Raw genomic sequence first — 22,778 nt, forward strand, 5'->3', positions numbered from 1 at the left:
ACTCTTCCCACTGACACTATTTCTGAGAGATGACACTGCAGGCTTGTGGAGGGAGTATTTTTTAGCTCTTATTCTTATTATTCTGTCTTCCTAAATTCCTTTGTTCTGAGCTGTTTCTACTGGCTCATTGTTGAAAGCAAGCACGTTTTGTATACCCACAGAGATTCTTGAATTTAGGGCTAGTCAGTCATCTCTCTGAAGACCTAATCCATAATATGAGAGAGACGACTTGGGAGAGAGCTCCCAGAGGTGATTCAAAATAACTGAAGAATGTTTTACCGTCCCAAATGTTTGTCATCTGTATTGAAAATTGGCAGTTGGACTCTCCTTGTCAAGAGCCTCAGAGCTAATGAATTTAAGTCACATTGCACCATTACACTTTCACGTTTTCACACAACCTTTATTTCCTTCAAAGTTCACCTCAAGTGGGGGAAGTGACGTCACAGCGCGATGGCGTCAGCTCCTTTAGGCGGGGAAAGGGGGATTGAGGCCCAGAAGATCCGCGTCCATCCGTGACGGGGAGAGGGAGAATAGGGCGGGCGCGGGCGCGGCAGGGGAGGGGCGCTTGGACTGTCCCCTCCGCCCCAGATTGAGGCGCTGGGAGCGGCTGGGCTGCGGAAAGCGATGGTGACAGCGGGCGTGAGGGGGCGGAGCCGGAAGCCGCACCAAGGCACCAACTTCCGGGAGCGCAGACCCAGGAAAGGGCCGGAGGGGAGGGAGCGGGGCAGGTCCGAGCCCAAGACCACCCCGCCGTGGAGCTGAGAGCCGGCAGCTGGTGCCGTCTGGGCCCCAAGATCGGCATCTCTCCCAAAGCCTCTGTGCCCGCTCTGTCAGGGACCGCCGTGTGTTCCCCAATACGTTTCGGGGGAAAGGTCCAAACAAGGCCGATGCGGTGTTGGCAGAGGGCTACACCCGAAAAGAACCTGGCAGTTCCACGTCACAGACGCCTGCTTGCTTCAGTTCCTGTTTTTCTTACTAGGCTTAAAAACTCAAACGTCAACTTTACCAGAGCAGCAGCCTTGGTTAGAGTCCTCAGTGGAGACAGCAGGAGGCCCAGGGTGCTGTGTCCAGTCCCTGTGTGACCTTGGGCCACCCCGCCCCCACAATCAAGCGGAAACTCTTTTTATCAGTAATGTAAGGAAAACATGGGTGGGAAGGTACTGACGTTGCTGCAGCGGAAGTGGCCATCAAGCTCAAATGGGTCAAAACCTTCAACTCCATATTGATAGCGAAATCTACCAAACGATACAGGGAGGAGTGGGCTTTCCTAAAATTAAGTGGTGTAGGGCAAAAAGGAACTATAATGCCTTGGTGATGGAGCTTTTGGGACCAAGCCTTGAAGATCTCTTTAAATTCTGCTCGAGGAAATTCAGTCTGAAAACCGTACCGCTACTTTGTGACCAGATGATTAGTCAGATTGAATACATACATTCAAAGAACTTCATTCGTAGTATGTGAAGCTGGATTATTTTCTTATGAGACTCGGGGATTAAAAAGGGTAACCTAGTCTACATCATAGACTTTGGGTTGGCCAAGAAGTACAGGGATGTTAGGACCCATCAGCACATACCGTATCTTGAGAATAAAAATGTCACAAAAACTACTCTTTATGCCTCCATCAAGACTTATCTTGGAATTGAACAGTCTGGAAGGGATGACTTGGAATCCATGGGCTATGTGTTGATGTACTTCAGTTTGGGCTTCCTACCCTGGTAGGAGCTGAAGGCTACTACCAAGAGACAAAAAACAATTAGTGAAAAGAAAATGTCCACTCCCATTGAAGCATTATGTAAAGGCTACCCTTCTGAATTTGCCACATACCTGAATTTCTGTTGTTCATTGCTTTTTGATGACAAACCGGACTATTCCTACCTGAGACAGCTCTTCAGTAGCTTGTACTATCTCTAGGGTTTTACCTATGACTTATGTGTTTGACTGGAACATGCTCAAATTTGGTGCCAGCTGGACAGCTGATGATGCCAAAAGGGAACTCCAGGATCGAGAGGACCAATTGAGACACTCCCAAAATCCAGCTATTCAAAGGAACACAAGATGTCACTCCTTCCACTTCCCTCACCCCTGCCTCACATACTGCTAACACCTCTCCTCATCCTATCTCTAGAATAGGAAGAAAGCAGAAAGTTTGAGACTGCATTGTGGTGCCTCAGTCAATATCTCTTCTGATTTAACAGGCTGACATGATACCTCTCATATATCAACCTCACAAATTCCTGGTCGGGTGACTTCCAGTGGTGTTCAGTCTGTCGTGCACCAATGACAAATCTCCTTTTTGCAGTGGAGGGGCAGACATCGCATGGTTGATCTACTATGTTACCTACCAGTGGCTTTACTAGTGAAACATCCCTCGATCTAGAGCAGAAAACTTTAACACCAGGAGCTCTCCAGGCCTTTTTACCCAGCGATGCTCATGGGGGAAGCAATAACAATAACAACAACAAATATCCTAAATTGTACAAACTCAAAGTGCTGCCTTTGCCAGGGGCTGAAATCTGATGCTCCCTCACAAAGAACTCAGTTATAACAAGGCTGGGAAGAAAAACCAGAGTGTAAGAGAGAGAGAGTTTGCAAAGAGAATCAAACTCCTAATCCAGAGTCTTTTCATTTTTCCCTCCACTGGTGGTAAACTTACACTATCCCTTATTATTATTGTACTGTAACTATAAAGCTTTTACTTGGTTTAAGACAGTTTTGTATCATTTTGCTAAAAAATTATTGGCTTAAATCTATGTAAACAATTCTGTCTTTTTATTGTTGCATTTTTGTCTTTTTTTTTTTTTCAGTCTGTCTTAGAGATGTTGACTTTGAAGAATCCTGGATCAAAGATACTGGCTTGGAGTTTCAGGCAGGGAGTATATGTGAATTAAAATTCTCAAATTAAAAAAAAAAAAGTTCACCTCAAGCAACAACTTCTGGTTAAGGCCTATCCTGATCCCCTAACTATTAGCCTGTCCCATATTCTTAAAATTACTTTGTATATATTTTGTGCATAATTATCTTTGTACATGTTGCTTCCTTCCAGTAGAATGTCAGCTCTTTAAGTGTAGGGAATACCATACTTTTTTATCTTTTTTATTGTCTTTGGTGGGGGGTGGGGAGGCAATTGGGGTTAAATGACTTGCCCCAAGTCACGCAGTTAGTGAGTGTTATATGCCTGAGGTCGGATTTGAACTCAAGTCCTCCTGATTCTAGGGCCGGTGCTCTATCTACTGCACTACATAGCTGCCTATCTTTTTATTTCTAATGTTTAGCACAATACCTGGAACACAGTAAGTATTTAATAAGTGCTCACTGGATTTAAACAAAGAAAAGCAGTTCCAAAAATAATTTTTCTTCAGAAATTTTATGATCCTGTGTCCTTTCCACTTTTTACAGCTTCAAAATATTTTCTTACCTTTATTTGAGAAAATTCAAATCATAGTAGACTTTGGAAAAAAAATACTTGAAAGAGATACTATATTTTAAATCTCATTGAGTGCTTTTGGTTGATCCAAAGTTATCCTTCTTTGAATTTTTCATTTGTAAGTATATCTAGTTCTGTTCTGCTTTGGAGATAAGTAAGTGCTAGGCTAGAGCTTATATCTGCTATTCCATATTTGCTCTTCCTTAAGTTTTGGATATTCAATCTTAGTTCTATTCAACTAAATATACATTTATTAAACATCTACTTTGCATAAGCCAGTGTACCAGGTGCTGATGATACAAAGACAAAAATGAAGTAGTCTCTTGCCCTTGATGTGCTTACATTTTATTGGAAATAAACAATACTATGAACAAATATACAAATGCAAACATATAAAGCATTCTACAAATTAATTTCATGAAAGAGAAAGGACTAAGAAGTGGAAGATCAGGAAAGGTCTCATTTAGAAGGCTGCACTTGAGTTGTGCTTTGAGGTGAGCTACAGAATTCTGCGCAGAAGAGCAAAGAACACATTCCTGATATAGGATACTACTTTTGTGAAAGCATCAAAGTTGGAAATAGCATGTAGCATGCAGAGAACATCTAGTAGGCCAGTTGGAGTGGAAGAAAGGGGAGTAATACAAAATAAGAAAGAATAATATCAACCAGACTGTAGAGGACTTTAAATGCCAGAGTGATGATTAAGAATTTATTCTAGAGACAATTTGCTATCCTACGCAAACTAGCTTTTTTTGTTTTTTTTTTTAAACGTGGACTGAAATGTTCAGTTTATCAGTTTATTAACAATAGGGAAAAGGGATGGGAGAGAGAAAAGACTGGAGGGGGGGCAATTAGGTTACTATGGTAACTACATGTTATAAGGTCAGAAGAACTTGACTTAGAATAAGGACTATGTGAGTAAAGACAAGGGGACAGGTATAAGACATACTATGGAGGTAGGATTGATGTTATATAGCACCTGATAGAGGAAAGAGTCAAGGATGACTCTGATGCTGTAACTTGTGGTAACTAAATAATAACAGCTAAGGGGTTAGATTGGGGGAGTTGCATGTTGGGTTTTTCTTTTTTCTTTTTCTTGGAAGAAAATGAGTTTAATTTTGGAACACTGAGTTTGAAAAGTATAAGGGAAATCTAGGTGGAGGTGTCCAATATTCAGTTGATAGTAGGGAAATAGAATTCAAAAGAGATTAGAGCTAGATATATTGATTTGGGAATCATCTGCATAGAGATGATAATTAAACACATATGGGCTAATAAGATCTCCAAGAGAAAGAGTGTAAATTAAAAAAAAAAGTACCAAGGGAGAACTTTAGGGGATGCACACACTTAGTTGGGGTGTAGGGGAGAAGAGAGACTAAAATCCAGAAAGGGAAACTAAGAAGGAATAGACTGAAAGGTAGCAGGGGGAAAAAAGAGAATCCCATAAAAACCAAAGGGAGGGAAAAATATGGAGAAGGATATGAATGCAGTTTCAAAATCTATAAAGAAACAAAGATGAGTGAAAAAAACACAATAATTTAGTAGATAAGTCATTCATAATTTGGAGATAGCAGTTTCAGTCCAGTGGCAGAGTCAAAATTCAGACTAAAAGTAATGGGAGAAAGGAGTGGAAGGGGTATGGGAAAATGCAGATTAGAGTAGTCAGTATTCTCCGGTTGCTTGGTTGTCAAACAGAAAGAACCTTAAAATACTAGTTTGAAAGACTTAGAGGATCAAATGAAGGTTTTTTGTTTTTGTTTTAAAGATGGGGAGATATTGTTATATTTGTAGACAACAGAATGAGAGGGTGATGGGGAGAAATGAAAGATTTGATAAGGAGAAATGGAAGAGTAAGGGAATGAGCACAGTATACAGGTTCCTGGAGGAAATAGGAGATGAGATCAAGAGCATGAGTTTAGGAGTTAACCTTGTCAGGAAGAAGGCCCATATTTTGCTAGGTATGTCATAGCACTGTTCCTGTCATGCTTGGATTGGATAAATTAGCTGCTGAAGTCCTTTCCAGTCCCCAAATTCTGTGATCCCCCCTTATAACATGGATCAAAAGAGGGAAACTCAAGGCTCAATAGGGTAGGAAGTGAGGTCCTCTATTGAGAGAGAAAGGGAGGGAAGGTAATATGGAAAGCTGGAGAAGAGAATGGGGAAAGATGCTGTGGAGAGTGAGAATGGATAGAGGAAAAGAATGGACAATAACCTTTAGTCAAATAATTTTGCTTCCGTATACACCAGCTGAAAATTTTGATGAAGGATGTTTCATTGTTGATCCTTGAATTTTTGCCATGTATTGCATTATTAATGCACTTACTGAAATTTATATTAGGTTTTCTTTATGTCTCTGGTACAAAAAAGCACATGTTCTTTGGGGATTCAGCTACACACATAAGCCATATTTCCTCTTCCTATCTATATGGAGGCTCTATTGTTTTTCTATATATAACACTAAGGTTGTTTTCTTCAATTCCTCAAATCTGTTGTCTGCTCATCTGAAATAGACTAGGCAATTGTCAGGTCTTAAAATGATCTCATGCCAATATCCCCAAATGACTATGACCCAACCTTAGAAACAGCTTTCCTGGGGAACAGCTGAGGCATACTGAGAATTATTGAAAGCAATGGATAAGAGTTTTATAAATTACAAAACTCTAGAGAAATTCATTATTCAGAGGGATTTCACTCACACTTTCCTGTGGGGAATATTGTAGGCTTATTACAGGAGTACAGGTTGGAAATCTGCCAGACTTTGTACTTTTCCTGTTTATATGCCTTCCCTTTAATGATGCTTGCTTCCTTGATTTTCTCTAAGAGTCGAACCATATGTTTTTTATACTTCTAACTGCCTCTCACACAAGGTGCTTCAACTTAGGCTTATGTCAATATGTGATTACTAGACAGAATCCTAGAATCTTTTTCAAAACAGTTCAACAGACATTTATTAAATACCTGTTTTGTATAAGACCCTATGCTTGACTCTAGGAATTCAATGATGAAAATTAAAGCCGTCTCTGACCTCAAGGGGCTTAAAGTCTAGTAAAGAAGGAGTAAGATATGTGTTCATGTACTTATAGTAATAGGTGTTTTTCTTTTAATTGCATAAGAAGATCAAGTAGAATGTCATGAGAGAAATTGGAGTAAATGTTAGAAGTAATCTACTCAGAGACCTCTTTTATACTCTCCCTGATAAACAGATATCTAGGCTCTATTTGAATGCCTCCAGTAATAGAAGTTTCAGGTACAGCCCAAGGTAGCCAGTTCTTTGAGTGAATAAACTCCTAACTATTAGCAATTTTTTTTTCTTTTCAAAGATTCTCTATCACTTCCACTGAATTATTGAAGAAATATGGTTCATGAAAATACAAGTTACATTTTAGGTATGTTTGTCTGACTTCATACAGATAAAGATGTTCTTCAATCAGTTTCAGTTGGAGATGTGGAGCTTAAGAGAGAGAGAGAGATTAGGGATAGAATTGGCATTTTGGAGCCATCTGCATAGAGGTAATGCCTAAAGCTTTGGATTCAATAAAATTGCCAAGGAAAAATTTTAGAGAGAAGAGAAGAGCACCACAGAGCCAGTTTAGGGGGTCAGGGTAATGAAAGAAACAAAGAAGGAGTCATTAAAAAGATTGCAGGACCAAGGAAGCATATTCTTTCTTATTATAAGAATTGAAATATATCAGTGGAAAGGATACCATAAATAATATCAAATGCTGAAAAAGATTAAGAAGGTTTGAGATCAAAGACATGCCACTGTATTTAGACATTAGGAAGTAATTGTTAACCTTTGAGGTAGGTCACTTCAGCAGATTAATGCCACCAAGGCCAGTTTGCAAGAGATTAAGGAAAATATGGACAGTGAGGAAGTAGAAGCATCACATAAAAATTCATTTCCTAAGAAATGTGACTATGATGAACAAATGGAAAAAAATGGTATGGTAGGTAGCTAGATGAGATTTAAGATTAAAGGGAAGGATTTCTTAGGTCACATGGGAACTGAGATTGTAGGGAAATGGGAAGGATGCAATGAAGAGGGAGATAGAAAAGATGCATGGAAAGAGCATTTTCTGAAAAGACATGGAGGAAACAGGAAGAGACGGGAGCAAGAGTGCAGCTTAATTAATCTTAACATCAAAAGGAAATTCCTCTTTCTCTGAAGGAGAAAAAGAAGTCATTGGTGATGATACAGAGAAGTTTGGAAGAAGAGAATAGGGTAGTTGCGAGTTTTATTTGAATTGCCACAGTCTTGTAAGTAAAGGAAATAATCTGGTATGTGTGTATGTCTGTGTGTGTGTATGTATGTACGTGTGTGTGTGAATGTGAAAGAGAGAGTGACAGAGATAATAATATAGAGGAGGCTGTATTCATTTGAGTCATGTACAGAGCATACATTTTGGTTTTGTTGGTCCATAGCAGTGATTTCTTAGTTTTGTAACATTCCAGTTGTGAAAACTTCCTCCACCTGAAGATGGGAAATATATATGTCATTTGTTTTCATAGAGAGTTTCCTGGAGTACTGTGAAGTCATTTGACTTACTCATGCTCATGCAACTTGTTGTATTAGGCAGGACTTGAGTCCAAATGTTATTTTTTCTTCTATTTATTCTACTGTGCGGGATATATTGTCTCTCTCACAATTTTCACTAAAGCTAGAGGGAAGTCTTGCTGAGCATGTAAAGCTAAAAGTCCACATTCTAATACATGGTGCTACTTTCTATTTTCCTCCCATTGTAAAACATTCACAGAGGTTATTCTCCCTTTCATTACTCCAATTACCATTCAAATGCCAGCCTCAAATCTCCTTGCCTTTATTGATTATCATTGTACTTTGTGTTATTTTTATGAATGCATGACAGAAAAAGCAATTATTAAGCATTTAGTATATGCCATGAATTGTACTAACTGTTGGGGATACAAATGAAAAGGAGAATGAAGTCCCTACCTTCAAGGAGCCTGAATTTCCCTAAGAACAGACACAATATAAAGAGGCCTGGTGGTCAGGGAAGGGTATTATGTTTTTGAAAATTATAATGATAGTGAATAGATACAGCCATAGGGGAATAGACCCACATATATTTTAGTAATAATGTCAGTATTGATTTGATTCTAGTTCCAGAACTAGAAAGCAGTGTCTGTGTGTCTATGTCTGTGTGTTTTCCAGCTTAGGGGTACTGTAATGCCAGTGACCAGCAGTTGGTGACAAAATGGCTGAGGAATAAACCAAAGCATGTCTGGAAATATTCATTGTACCAATTCAAGGTCCAAACTCCACTATTGTCAATCAGTCAATAAATATTAATTAAACAGTGGCTATATGTCAGGCATTGCTAAGCACTAAGGATCCAAAGAAAGGCAAAAGAAACTCACTCTTGAGGGGATCACAATCTAATTGTCTTGGCAATCATTTTTTTACTGCTCAAGTGTAACATAATTTCAATTAATTCTTAGTTTGACTTGGATATATAAATGTATAGTATTTTTTTCCAATTACATGTAAAGAGAGTTTTAAACATTCATTTTTATAAGATATTGTGTTCCATGTTTTTCTCTCCTCCTCCCCTCTCCCTTCCCAAGACAGCAAGCAATCTAATATAGGTTGTACATTTAAAATCATGTTAAAAATATTTCCACATTAGTCCTAATGTGAAGGAAGAATCAGAACAAAAGGGAAAACAGTGAGAAAGAAAAACAAAACAAAAAAATGTGAAAATGTTATGCTTCGATCTGCATTCAAACTCCATAGTTCTTTCTCCAGATATGGATAGCACTTTCTATCAAGAGTCTTTTGGAATTGTCTTAGATCATTGTGTTGCTGAGAAGAGCTGAGTCTGTCATAGCTGATCATTGTACAATGTTGCTGTTAGTGTGTACAATGTTCTCCTGGTTCCGCTTACTTCACTCGGCATCAGTTCATATAAGTCTTTCTGGGTTTTTTTTTTCCTCTGAAATCTGCTGCTCATCATTTATTATGGCATAATAGTAACTTGGATATATTTTGGATCAATTTTCTGCTCATTTTACTTTTCTTTCTGCTGATTCTGAATTCTTGGAATACATCTTGTAGCTCTCTCTTCAATAGTGTCCTCCTTGTAAGTATTTAGTATAACATATCAGTTCATATTCTCATCACATCTCCCCCTATGCCCTTCCAGATTATGTATTTAAAATACTATAATCTTAACATGAAACTAATATCATTGCACATTCCATTTAGGAGCTTTGTTCCTTAAAATCTGTACCTACCTCAACATTGCAATCAAGCCTTTTCTGAACCTGCAAAGTGAAGAGTTTTGCTCTTAGCTACCATCACGGTTTGGAATGTTAGTTAGAACTATGTTGAGAGGTTGATAAAATTTTAATAAAAATCTATCTGCCATGCCTATCAAGTTTCCAGATAGTATGCAACTAAGGGGGATAACTAATACCTTATATTATAGAATCAAGACCCAAAAGGATTCCAGTGGTTAGTACAGTGCCTATCATGCAATAAGTGCTGAATAAATGTTTGTTGACTGACTGACAAAAATATCTTAGGATGGAATAATAGACTGAATGGATTTGTTGTTATTGTTGTTACTGCTGTTATTTTATTCCATTTTGTACTGGATCTGTGATTTCATTGGTCTAGGAAGTATATTAAGGAACTTTCTTTACCAAAGCAGATAGGGTCTTCATCTTGAGCTTATTGTCTTAGAGAGTTGTCTGGAGTCCCTGAGAGATATAGTGGGTCATCCAGAGTTACAGAAAAAGGTATGTGTCAGAGGTAAGCCTTGAGCCCAAGGCTTCATGACATCAGGGCAAGCACTCAATCCATTATGCAATACTGCCTCTGAATGAAGTAAAAAAGATGAAATTTAACAGACATAAATGTAAAATCATTAATTTGGATTCAGAAAACCAAGTGCATAAGAATATTAAGGGGGTAAAATGTTAGGAAGCAGTTTGGTGTAGAGTGGGAAGGAACAACTTTTGGGTCAGAGAACATAGCAGTACTGATACAAACAGAGAAAGGTCAAGGTATAGCTAGTCTGCTATAATTAGAAAAAAGTGGTCTTGGATATAAAATTATGCAGAAGTTCCAAATATTTATATGATGAGTATTTCCTCCAAGAAGGGAGTATGGAAGTAGTTGACATAACATGTAGTGAACACCTTAATAAAAAATGAAATTTATTATGTCTTAACAGAGAGTAATTGACCAATTACAGATGTTGGAGTTATTTCAGAATCAGTGGTTAGTGTAAAATCACTGGCTTGTTAGAAAAGGTCAAAATTGTAAGAAAGCAAAATTTTAAAAGGATTCTGAGTGTGAGTTACAATAACTGCAATCTAACTTATATAGAGGCTTATATAAAGTAACCTAATACAACCTCATCTCTAAAAAATGGAAAATGAACAACAGCAAAGATGCCATTCATCACCATGTCTTCAATGTGGAAAATGACAAAGATTAAAAGGCAGGATTCCCTCTAGAGGGTGATACTCACTAAGTTCTCTTGTGGGCTGATGCCATTGTTCTGATTACAATGAGCTCTGTAACGGTGCAGGGTCTTGTCAGTAAGAAATATTAAAGCTCACAAAGTCAGCCTAGTAATTCATACAGAAAAAAAAAAGAAAGAATGCGTATTACCCAGTTAACAAGCAACTGGGCTGACAGAAATAACTTGTTACTAGACAATGAGCTAGGTTCAGAATTAAACAAGAAGAAAGAAAACATCAGGATTACTTTTAGAAAATAATTATATAGTACTTTTAACTATCTTAGTATATTTTCTGCCTCCAAAGGCCATCTTAAAAATATAAAAATTTTAATAACTTTTATTTTTCTATCACCTGCGTTTCCCAATGTATTGCTCTTCCTCTACCTCCCATATTTTGATTCCCCATAACAAAAAAAAAGAAGGGAAAGTAATATAATTCACCAAAATTACCCATAATATATGAATATATTATATATTATATTATATTATATTATATTATATCATATCATATCATATTATATTATATTATATTATATTAATTACATTATATTACATTATATTATATTATATTATATTACATTATATTACATTATTATATTGTTATATAATATATATGACATTATACCCATAATTTATACTTCTCCAAAGAAATGAGAAGGGGGAAGGGAGAAGGTACTTTCTCATATCTTTTCCTTGGCTCCAAACCTGGTTATTACAATTTTATGGCATTCATTTTTAGTTGTTTTGTTGTTCTCTCCATTTACATTGCTGTAGTGACTGAGTATATTATTTTCTTGCTTCTGCTTATTCCACTTTGCATCAGTTCATATACATCTTTCCATATTTCTTTCTATTAATCCTATTCATTGTTTCTTACAGTTAAGTAATAGACTATAAGCCATAGTTTATAATCCATTTCATTCATGTGCCACAGAGTTTTTGGCCGTTCTCCAGTGAATGGGCATCCAGTTTGTTCACAGTTCTTCACTGCTTCAAAAAATGTTGCTGTAATTATTTTTGTGAATTGAAAGCCTCTCTCTTTGTTAATGAACTCCTTGCTCTTCTATAAAAGATGTTTTAGAAGAACAAGGACAATAATAACATAAAGAGGCATGGATGGATGCCTGCACCAGTGGAGGGAGTGTATCCATTGATGAAATCACAGACTCATTGATGATCACTCTGTTGGTCTGTATTAAGCATGTAACCAGGAAAAAAAAAAACATGAGTTTTTTTTAGATAAGCTGGTTCTAAGTCAGCACTCTGCTAGCCTCTATATTTTCAACTGATCATTTGCACCTGATTGTAGTATTTTAAATTTATCTCCACTAAATTTCATCTCATTGGTAAGATCAATTGGTCCAGCATTATAGTCTCTTGAGACCTTTGTAAATCTTCAATCTGTTATTTACCTAGTAGCTATCCTGTGTAGCTCTGCAACAAGGGATGAGTTTGACTCATATGTCTTCAATTCATTGAAAAAAAAAACTGTTGAACAGAACAGGACAAGGACATAGCCCTGTGATACTCACCTAAAGGACTCCCTCTAGGTTCATACTGAGTGATTTATCAACACACTTTGCTATAGCTGCTCTCTTAAATCCATCTTACAATAGTGTCTTGCAGGTGTTTTACCATGGAACCCATAAAGAAATCATGAGTGGCTACATCAAATGCCTTAACAAAATTAAGATTGACATTCTTTTGCCTATTTTCTTGATTATCCCTATCAAAATAATAAATAAGGGTAGCTCGGCAAGATTTTTTTTCCTTAGTGAATACATGGTGAGCCTGACAAACCTTTTTGTTTCGGCTAAATGCTACCAAATGATTCATTTGACAGTTGACAATTTGTTTTAGAATTTTCCCACAATTAAAGCTTAGCCAGCTGTAGTTTCTGGATTTTATAACCTTGCTCAAATTTTATTCCAGTCTTCTAGCAACTCTTCCATTGACTCAAGATCACATCTACAATTTGCTTCAGTACCTTGGAATCTATTTCACTCAATCCTTAGAGACTGTATTTGAATATAGAACCAAATATTCTACTCAAAGCAAAGCATCCAAGCTGGGTATAGAGACTCTATCACATTCACAGCATTTTAGGACTAGAAGAATACCTAGATACCTCCCAGTACTCTTGCCTCCTCCTTTTTACTGATACAGAAATCCAAGCCCAGAGAGATGACATATTTAGCTCAAGGTCATGAAGCTACTTAGAGGCAATAAAGATTCAAACTCACGTCCTAAGATTTTAAATCCCAACATTTCACTATGTTACTTCCTACAATGAATGTGAAATAGAACTTTTAGCAGACCAGAAACAGCACCAGAGTTCTTCTATAGAAGGGATTAAGGGGTCAATTGAGAAGTTTGAATTATAATACTTTTAATGGATCATATGTATAGTACTCTGAAACAGACATATGCAAATTTCACTGTGCTACAATGCCTCTTTCATTGCATTATAAATATCCCATGTGAGGGGCAGCTAGGTGGCTCAGTGGATAGAGCACTGGGCTTGGAATCAGAAAAACTCATATTCATTAGTTCAAATCTGGCCTCAACACTTAGTAACAGTGTGACCCCAAGCTAGTCACTTAACCATTTGCTTCAGTTTTCTTATGTGTAAAATGAGCTGGAGAAGAAAATGGCAAATCACTCCAGTATCTTTGCCAATAAGACCTCAGAATGGAGTCATGAAGAGTCAGATATTACTGAAATGACTCAACAACAATATCCCACGTGAACAAAGAAACTATGCCATATTTGCTATATTGTTCGGTTCTGCCCTCAATCCTTCTCGAAATTTCCTTATCCTTACACTCAACATTCAAGTTTTCTTGGGCTGCTACTGCCACATAGTTACTACCATGTTGTTTGTCAGATTTAGTCCTTTTTGCAGAGCCCCACATATCATGCATGCCACCCCCTTTTTTCCACTGATTTTACAAGCATTCCATCTTTTATCTTTATACCTTTGTATGGGTTTTCTACTGTGTCTGGAATACATACTATCCTTCCTTACCTCTCTCTGTGAAACTCCCTAGTTTCCTTCAACATTCAGCTTAAATAGTACCTCCTCCATGTGTTCTTTCTTGATCTCTTACCTGCTATACTTCTACCAAAATTATTACTTTAAAAATTGTATATACTCACATGTGTGCATGGTGTCTCACTAAAGAATGTGTGTTCCTTGAGTACAGATACTATTTCATTTTTGTCTTTATCTTTTTGGTAGCTGGTACAGTCTGTTCTATACACTAGTCACTGCTTATTGACTGATCTACTTACTAGTGTTAGCAGTACTGGTATTTCTGTTATTTTCATTGCACTTTGAGTGCAATATATGTTATATAGACTTTTGTAGTCTGGGAAGACCCTGATCACCATTTATAACTTGTTTTCTACAGAAAACTGTTATAAGTACTAAATAGCTGACTTACAAAGGAAATTTTGGAGCCTGGCCCATTTACATAAGTTAGAAACTCCCTATATATGGTTGTTCATTAAAAGCAGGGACCTGGTGCACAGGTTAATAGGTTGAATTTATTAAGGTTTTTCATTACACACTCCAGATCTATGGCTATAAAGTAGAAATTCTCTTTGGAGAATTTCTTTATGTTCCCTTAGAGTTGCTCAGTCCCCCAAAAAGAAAATAATTATAAAGATGCTTCCAATGGAGGAAAATGATTCACCTGAATTAAAAAGATTTTCTCACCTTGGGACCACAAAGGAATGGAGAATTTTCTCATAATGTTAAATCAGGGTAAATAGAAGTCTTGGGCATCTAGTCACACCACCACCACCAGTACTACTACTGACATAGACAAGTGTATACACACACACATGCACACACATACACACGCACAAACTTAGGAAATTTTCTAAATATATATTTAATTCACTTTTATCTAGCAATATCCCATTTTCACATTGATATCATATTGCTTTATAATAAAAAAAAACCCTATAATTGTATATGGTGAGCCAAACATATGTATTTAAGATGTGAGCCACTTAATTCTTACCCCAGCTATGAGGGGGGAAATGAGTGAGTCACAGACCATCTGTAACGCATTATCAAATAAAAGCCCATAAGCTCTTTATATGCAGTTCTGAGATTACGATCACTATTTTATTGTTGATAGCATTAGTGGTAGAGTGCTGTTATTGATAGATAGGACACTGCTGTGGATTTACTGGGAAGAAAGCTTTATTAATAGTGTATCCAAACATAATGAAAATCATAAACTTTGCTATCAGTGCTATTTCATCTAGATCATTGAAAAGTTTGAGTAAAATGGTATGCTTGAATAAGCAAAGTTCCTGATATTGTCTCTTGGTTGTTGGGGTTCCCTCCATCCCCCCCAAAAAAGATAGTGTATTAACCCAGGGATGGATCTGTTGAGTTTAATGAGAAATTCTAGTATTTGGCTTCTTTGGCATATGTTGTTTCTTATAAAATATTTACTAGAGTCTTGTACCTTACTAGGGAATTAAAGTTAGTTATTCTTTTGATAGAACAGGAGAAAGATTTTTGTATACAACATTCCCTATACTTAGAATGCTCCATACCCTCTCATCATCTTTTTCTAGGTTTTTGAAACCTACCCATATTTCCACATCAAGCTCAAATCCTAACCTCTCAATAATGTTGTCCTTGGTCATCTCATCCCACAGGTATATCCCCTTCCTCTAGCATTAACTTTTACCAGGTTAACTGATTTTTTAAAAATATCTCTTCATGTTGTCTTCCCAGCTAGATCACGAGTAGCCTGGGGACAAGAAATTATTTTATATTGATATACTATCCCTCATAGTGTCTTATATATAGTAAGTATTAAATATATGGTGATCGTGTGATAGTTAGAAGCTACATAGAAAGTAGTCATTTTAATTATGTAGTTTCCTAACTGGGGAAAAAAAAAATTGTTGCACAAGCATTGCCTCTTCATTTCCATGCCCTTTCCATTGCCTAAACAAGTGATTTTTATTCCATATTAATTTTATAATTTGATTTCATTGTTAAACTTAGTTTGTTTTCTACAGAGATTTCTAATCATAGGGCATATCTGCCTGTTCCTCTTTCAAACAGTTTATAATGTTCTTTTTATCATTTATAAATGTTAATGTCTCAAATTACATAGACTCCCTTATTTGATTTATTCATTTACCATTTATTGAATAAATTAAAGACATTTTATTAGGCTCTGAGGGGAATATGAATATGATGATGTGGTCTCTGTCCAAATAGAACGTAGAGTCTAGTAGGGAGGGATAAAAAATGCAATCAAAACATCATAAGTTATATTATGGAAGCATGATAATATAGTCAATTTGTGTCAGAGTCAGGACTTGATCTCAGGTCTTCCTGACTCCGAGGCTGCTCCCACCTCCACTATAGCGTTACACATTATAAGAATTTAATAAATGCTTGTTGAATTGGATTTTCTTATTGACTTCTTAATGAGTAGGGAGAAAATATCTGAACTTAAGCCTGAGGCATACTATAATGGTTATTTAAGAGTAAGTTCTTGATTCTATGCAGTAAGTAGCCAAACGACCTTTAAGTTAGTGTTCTAATAATAGGTCAGTGCTTTTCCAGGAATTAGTGGGAACAAGCAAGCAATGAGGTGATACAATGGATGAAGCATTGGACCCACAGTCAGGAAGACCTAAGTTCAAATGTGACCTCAGACATTGAGTAACTGTGAGACCCTGGACAAGTCACTTAACCACTGTTTACCTCAGTTTCTTCAACTGTAAAATGGAGATAATAATAGCACATACCTTAAAGGGTTGCTGTGAGGATCAAACAAAGTAGTATTTATAAAGTACTCAGCACAGAATCTCACAAATATTAAGTGCTATATAAATTCTTCTTCCCTGCTTTCCCTACTATGTATAGAAATTCAGAGAAAGAGAGCATCTCTGTGTGGATTAGGCATTAAACATATGTATGTAATATATTTACTATTTTTTACATGTCATTACTATTAAACATGCTCTAACATTGGCATCAACAGATGTTCTAAATCCCTATTTTCAAAGTGGATTTGTTTTATTTTATATTTTTATCCTTTACTTTTATGATCTTTCTTTAGGGAAGCTAAATTGGAGAACAATCTTATGATGAAAATTGAGGAAACTATTTAGAAGAGGAAACCACACAGCAAGTTCCCCCAAACTGTCCCTTCATTATGACTTTACTGAAAACCAGTTAGGGGTGAGAGAGGAGATTAATCAGTCTACAGGTTCATTTAGTTTTTAGCCTTTCTCTAGAGGCTATCATCAAGGGCACCTCTGTGCTGGTTTTATTTTTGTAATGTGAACAATTGTTCTTCAGGAATGAAATTGTGTTCTGTTGGCAAACGGATATGAGAAAGCTTGAAATGCACCTTGAACCGTCTTACACTTTGCACAAAATGTAAATCTGCTAAAACACACACACACACAGACACATACATATATTGAAATTCTCCCTACATTTTTCTAAACCATAGAAGAATGAGAAATCAACTTCTAGGGGAGCAGAAGAAGGAAAAGAAAGGGCTAACAAACAGGATAAGAAAGGCAATTTTCTCCAAAAAAAAGAGAAAGTTTTCTAAAATTGTGTAACATTATTTCTTCAAAGAAAGTCTCTCTCCACGTGTCCTTTAAAGAATATCAGTCCCTGTTAAAATCAAATTGTGTCATTTTTATTGTTGTAACTATAGACTTGTCAATTTTGTAATTGGCTTGGCCTGGCATTCCAATTTGGCACCTGTAGGGATTTCACCAGTAGGCATTCTTATCAATTTTTTAATAAATTCCACAGATTGAGAACGGTAAATAATAAATGATATGGTCTCTGCAAAGTCAATATTTAATTTAACATAGACTCAGGGAAACTAACACTATACATAGACATAATTCTGTGGTTTGAGTTTAAAGAAATAAGAGAGTTGCTTTATTGTCAAAACTGTGAAGAATAAGAAAGATATCATGGGGACTAAGAGTATGTTAGGAGACTAGAACAAATCATGTACCTCATAACACTGAAAAATTAGTTCAATTAATCAGATCATTCATCTACTTGGGGGAAGACAGGGCTGCCAGAAATAAGTCCCTTATTTCCTTGTTAGAGCTGAAACACACCAAAGAGCAATTGTGAAGCTTACTCAATATGACTTTTAAAAACTAACTATTCAAGCTAGCAGAAGATTTTTATAATTAACAAAAAAAAACATTAGCAAAGAAGGAGATAGGAGGCCATATGTGGAATTTGGAAACACAGAATGTTCATAAAGTTACTCAACGATATGATCAAGGTTGCTACATGAACAAAAAAAAATGTCATCTTTAACCCTTTTTGTTATTACTGAGATTTTTTTTTAAAAGTATGATGGCACCAAATGTTTAGCTTGGTGCCTTGTAGCCTAGTTCATGGAATTGGTGACCTTTCAGGTTTGGTAAGTTCAAATAGACTTTCATTTGGGAAATCTTTGCTATGAAATGAGGATATGAGTTTTGAGGCTATGTGTAATTAATGCAACTATTGATTAATAAGTCAGTTTTGAAAATAATATATGAGACTTTAAAGAAATCTAGCAGCAAGTTCAATGAATTTCAGAGAGAGGGCCCAAGAGTTAACAATCTGTTCAATTACATAAGATAGTCATGTACAGCTGACTTTATGAGCTTGTTTTGTGTCTATATATCTCGATGACATGAGAGCAAAAGATTTCCGCATACTAGTGATTTTATAGGACAAATATAATTTGAAAATTTCATAATCTTCTAAACTTACTACTTTGTGATAAGTTAATAATGCTGAGACTAGGATATTAATACCAATAATTGTGCAAGCAATAATATTATTGGAAACACAGGGTTAATATGTAGTGGGGAAGCAAACAGAACTCAAAGAAGGGGAGATAAGGAGCAATAAACATACAAATCAAGTTATCAGATGAAATTAGGAGACTAAGATATCAGAATTGATTGCTTGGAATGGGTTATGGATGTGGGAAAGCAGATCAGAAGTGTTAGGTAGTGTACTCCAGTTATGGCTCACAGATTGGGATGGAGTTGGGACAGAGAGCAACTGAGTGCAAGAGAATGCCTGAGGGCATTAAATAACTGGTTTCACCTGAAGGCGATTTCTCTTCCATATTATTATTAGCTTGTGGGTCAACCCTTTACCACCCTCTCAACTGTTTTCTTACTAAGTCAACTTGTACTTTGTGATTTAATAATGTCAGGGTCTAATATAGAGAAGGAAGAAATAGTTTAAGTTGTGAGAAAAAGTGCCGCCTCCTACAAGAATCATTTCCTTTGATTGTTAGTATATCCCCCCAAATTATTCTGTATTTATTTTATTATGGATTTCCAAAATTACTTATTGATATATTTGTTTTGTTGTGTAATAGAATGTAAACTCCATGAGGAAAGTGACTAACAAATATTGTCTTTTGTCTCTCCACTACCTAACGCAATGCCTGGCAAAGGTAGATACTTGATACATGTTAAATTGAATAGAATTGGAAAAGAGATAATCTAAAAATAAAAACTACAAAAAGAATGAATTATTAAGTACACCAATAACAGTAATAATGATATTCATATAATAAAAATATAAAAACAAAGCAAGAAGATATTTAATGAGGGCTAAAAATATCTAAATGAATTTATTAAATAAAAAAGAGTTTTAAAAAGGACAATGTTACTGAAATTGACTCTTATTAACAGTTCTTGCTAAATTAAACTCGTGACTAATAGAGTAATAAATAACTAATCCTCCATTATTCTGAAGATATGCAACCTGCCTTCCAGTGAATTTTCTTAAAATAATTTTTATTCATTCACATTTAGAAAATTCCTCCCAACCCCCCATGCCTCACCCAAATAGCCTGTGGTGCTATTCAGAGGTTTCCAGACCTAGAATTCCCACCTCTCCATTAAGAACATATAGGTTCTCCTAATGACATTTTCTGTGTGGAAGTACATTATTGCCATAGCACCTGAAGAAAGTCAGCTAAAATCTACGATAAACTCTATCAGCCCTACAGGCTGCCAGGTCGACATCTCATATTAGAGAGATTTATGTGCTCTATCACCAAAAATTTAGCTTTTCTACACTGTTATTAATCAGTCTGTTGTGATCCTAATTTTTCTGAATGACATGATTTTCTGTAAGCTGAACAAGTTTCTCCAGAAAGGGGGATGGGAAGGGTGGTAGGAGGGAACGAAACCATAGGCAAAAAAATGAATTCTCTCCAGAATAACGTTGTAAATACTCATTTTTTTTTCAAATCTCCAGACAACCGTGTGTGTGTGTGTGTGTGTGTGTGTGTGTGTGTGTGTGTGTGTGTAGTTGCTATTATATGCATTGCATTCCTTCCTGATGGCTCTTCCCCAAATTGGTCTGTTGATAATAGTTTCAAATATTTTCTTTTCATTCTCCTAGTATGTACTTCATGAGGGGAAAACAACAACAATAAAATATATCCAGTAACACAAAACCTAGTCATATCCTTTCAAAATATGAACTGAAATAGAAACTGGAATGCCTATTTATGAAAGCTAAACTTTGGATGAGGAAAAAAATGGACTGTGAATAAATGTCAAATATACATCATCAGTGAAGTTGAGATTTAAGAGAGATAAAAAAAAAGTTTTAACGAAATATTTAAACTGTATCTGTCTAATTAAAATTCATCCTTTGCTTCCACATTTGAATTGCCTCAGGGTAGCATCCAGGTTTGTTTATTTCCCACCCACCCCCCTCTAGTAAGCCTAGTGGTAATTTTTTAAGCCTTTATTTTTCTTCTAATCCCCATTAGTGTTCCCTTCCCTCCCCCACCACCTTTCATATCACTGTCTCCTTTCACATTTTAACTTTCTGGAATCTTTATATGTTAAGATAATTGGGTTACAATGATAATCTATGCTACAGTAATTATTGGATAGGTATTTCTACATGTGCAGATTTAGACAGTGGAAATAGTTAGAATATAGAAATGATGAACCAGTCACCTCTATTGTATAATTTGTACTCTGATCTTTTGATTTAATAGTGGGAGGAAGATGGCCCAACTTAATTAAATGAAAAGGAGGATCAGTGAGGCAGAAAGAGAGGGGAACTGGATCAAATGAGACCCTTCCAATAAAACTGCATAAATTTTGAGGATTGTCAGCTTATGCAGAAACAAAAGTGGAGAAGAAGCATCAGGGCAGGTGCAGATGACTCAGAGGGGGTATTTGAAAACTCCAACAATGAAAAGTTAAACAATCTAATTCATTTATTAAACATATACATTGAAATCAGAACTCTACTAGATGCTGAGAGGAAGGAAGGAAGGAAGGAAGGAAGGAAGGAAGGAAGGAAGGAAGGAAGGAAGGAAGGAAGGAAGGAAGGAAGGAAGGAAGGAAGGAAGGATGGAAGGAAGGAAGGAAGGATGGAAGGAAGGATGGAAGGAAGGAAGGAAGGATGGAAGGAAGGATGGAAGGAAGGAAGGAAGGAAGGAAGGAAGGAAAGAAGAAAGGAAAGAAGAAAGGAAGGAAGGAAGGATGGAAGGAAGGATGGAAGGAAGGAAGGAAGGAAGGAAGGAAGGAAGGAAGGAAGGAAGGAAGGGAGGAAGGAAGGAAGGAAGGAAGGAAGGAAAGAAAGAAGAAAGGAAGGAAGGATGGATTGGAAGGATGGAAGCAAGGAAGGAAGGAAGGAAGGAAGGAAGGAAGGAAGGAAGGGAGGGATTAAGGAAGGGGGGGAAAGAGAGAGAGAGAGAGAGAGAGAGAGAGAGAGAGAGAGAGAGAGAGAGGAGGGAGAGAGAGAGAGGAAAAAGGAAGGAAGGAAGACAAAGAAGGAAGAAAGGAACAAAGAAACAGGGAGGGTAAGGGAGGTGTGAGGAGAGGACAGGAAAGGGAGGAGAGGAGAGAAGAAGACAGGAAAGAAAAGGAAAGAAAAAAACATTTATTAAGTGTCAGTCATGTACAAAGCACTGTTAAGTGCTGAGGGAAGAAAAAGAAAAGCAAGACAGCTTCTGCTTTCATGGAGTTCATATTCTAACACGAGAGAGAATACATACAGGCAGTTTCACTAGCAAGTCAAATGAAAATGTCCCATGGTCCTTAGGGATCAGTGGAAAACAGATGGTAATGCATATTCCTTAATGTCATTTCTCCTGATAATCATATCAATTTCTGATGTTGAAACATGTAATGATGCCAAGGACTTTGGTGGCAAGAATCTAATTTTTGTGGTCTTCTATGAGTCTGTTAAGGAAGCAGGGGATCTAGTACCTGAAAGAGAAGTTGCCTAGTAGCATCTCTACAGGAATTGTTGCTCCACCTGAAATGAGCTATGGAGGCTGGCTTAGGAGCAGGACTGAAGGTATGGTGCTGTGGCCACAACTGGTGCTCTTGAGCTATTATGTCCAATGGTAGCAGTTAGTCAGTAGTTGTTAGTGATGGTGGTGGTAAGAAAACATGGGCCCTTTTCCAATAGGGACTGCTCCCCTCAAAGATGGCTATAGATTCTTCAAGCAAGAGCAGTACTATTGGTGGGGGAGAGGGTCTTGCTATTCCCAAGGCTCTTAGGTTTGGGATCCAGGGCTATTTCTTATTAAGGTCTGAGGAGAACACAAAATTTAAAGAAAGCTTTGCCCCTGCTTCATGTATCCAGCAGATATCTGGACGTGGAAGTAGGAAGTCCTAAAATCCTGGCTCTTACATGTATTAGTGCTGTGAACCTGGATGAATCACATTACCTTTCTACACCTGAGATAAATCTTTAAGACTAACTCATAGACCAATCATGATCAGCTTCAGTTGAAGAAAGTTCCCACATATGAAATCACAGGCCATTTATGAATTGACTTATACTC

At 36.8% G+C, this 22,778-nt stretch overlaps 1 pseudogene; it reads left to right on the plus strand.

Annotated features, from left to right (window-relative positions):
• The first annotated feature begins 1,314 nt into the window (after window positions 1–1,314).
• LOC110212381 (casein kinase I pseudogene) lies at window positions 1,315–2,278 on the plus strand (annotated as a pseudogene).
• Window positions 2,279–22,778: the final 20,500 nt, after the last annotated feature.

This window comes from Phascolarctos cinereus, unplaced genomic scaffold, assembly GCF_003287225.1.
Source record: "Phascolarctos cinereus isolate Bilbo 61053 unplaced genomic scaffold, phaCin_HiC Scaffold_2;HRSCAF=192, whole genome shotgun sequence".
In the NCBI taxonomy this organism is placed as follows: Eukaryota; Metazoa; Chordata; class Mammalia; order Diprotodontia; family Phascolarctidae; genus Phascolarctos; species Phascolarctos cinereus.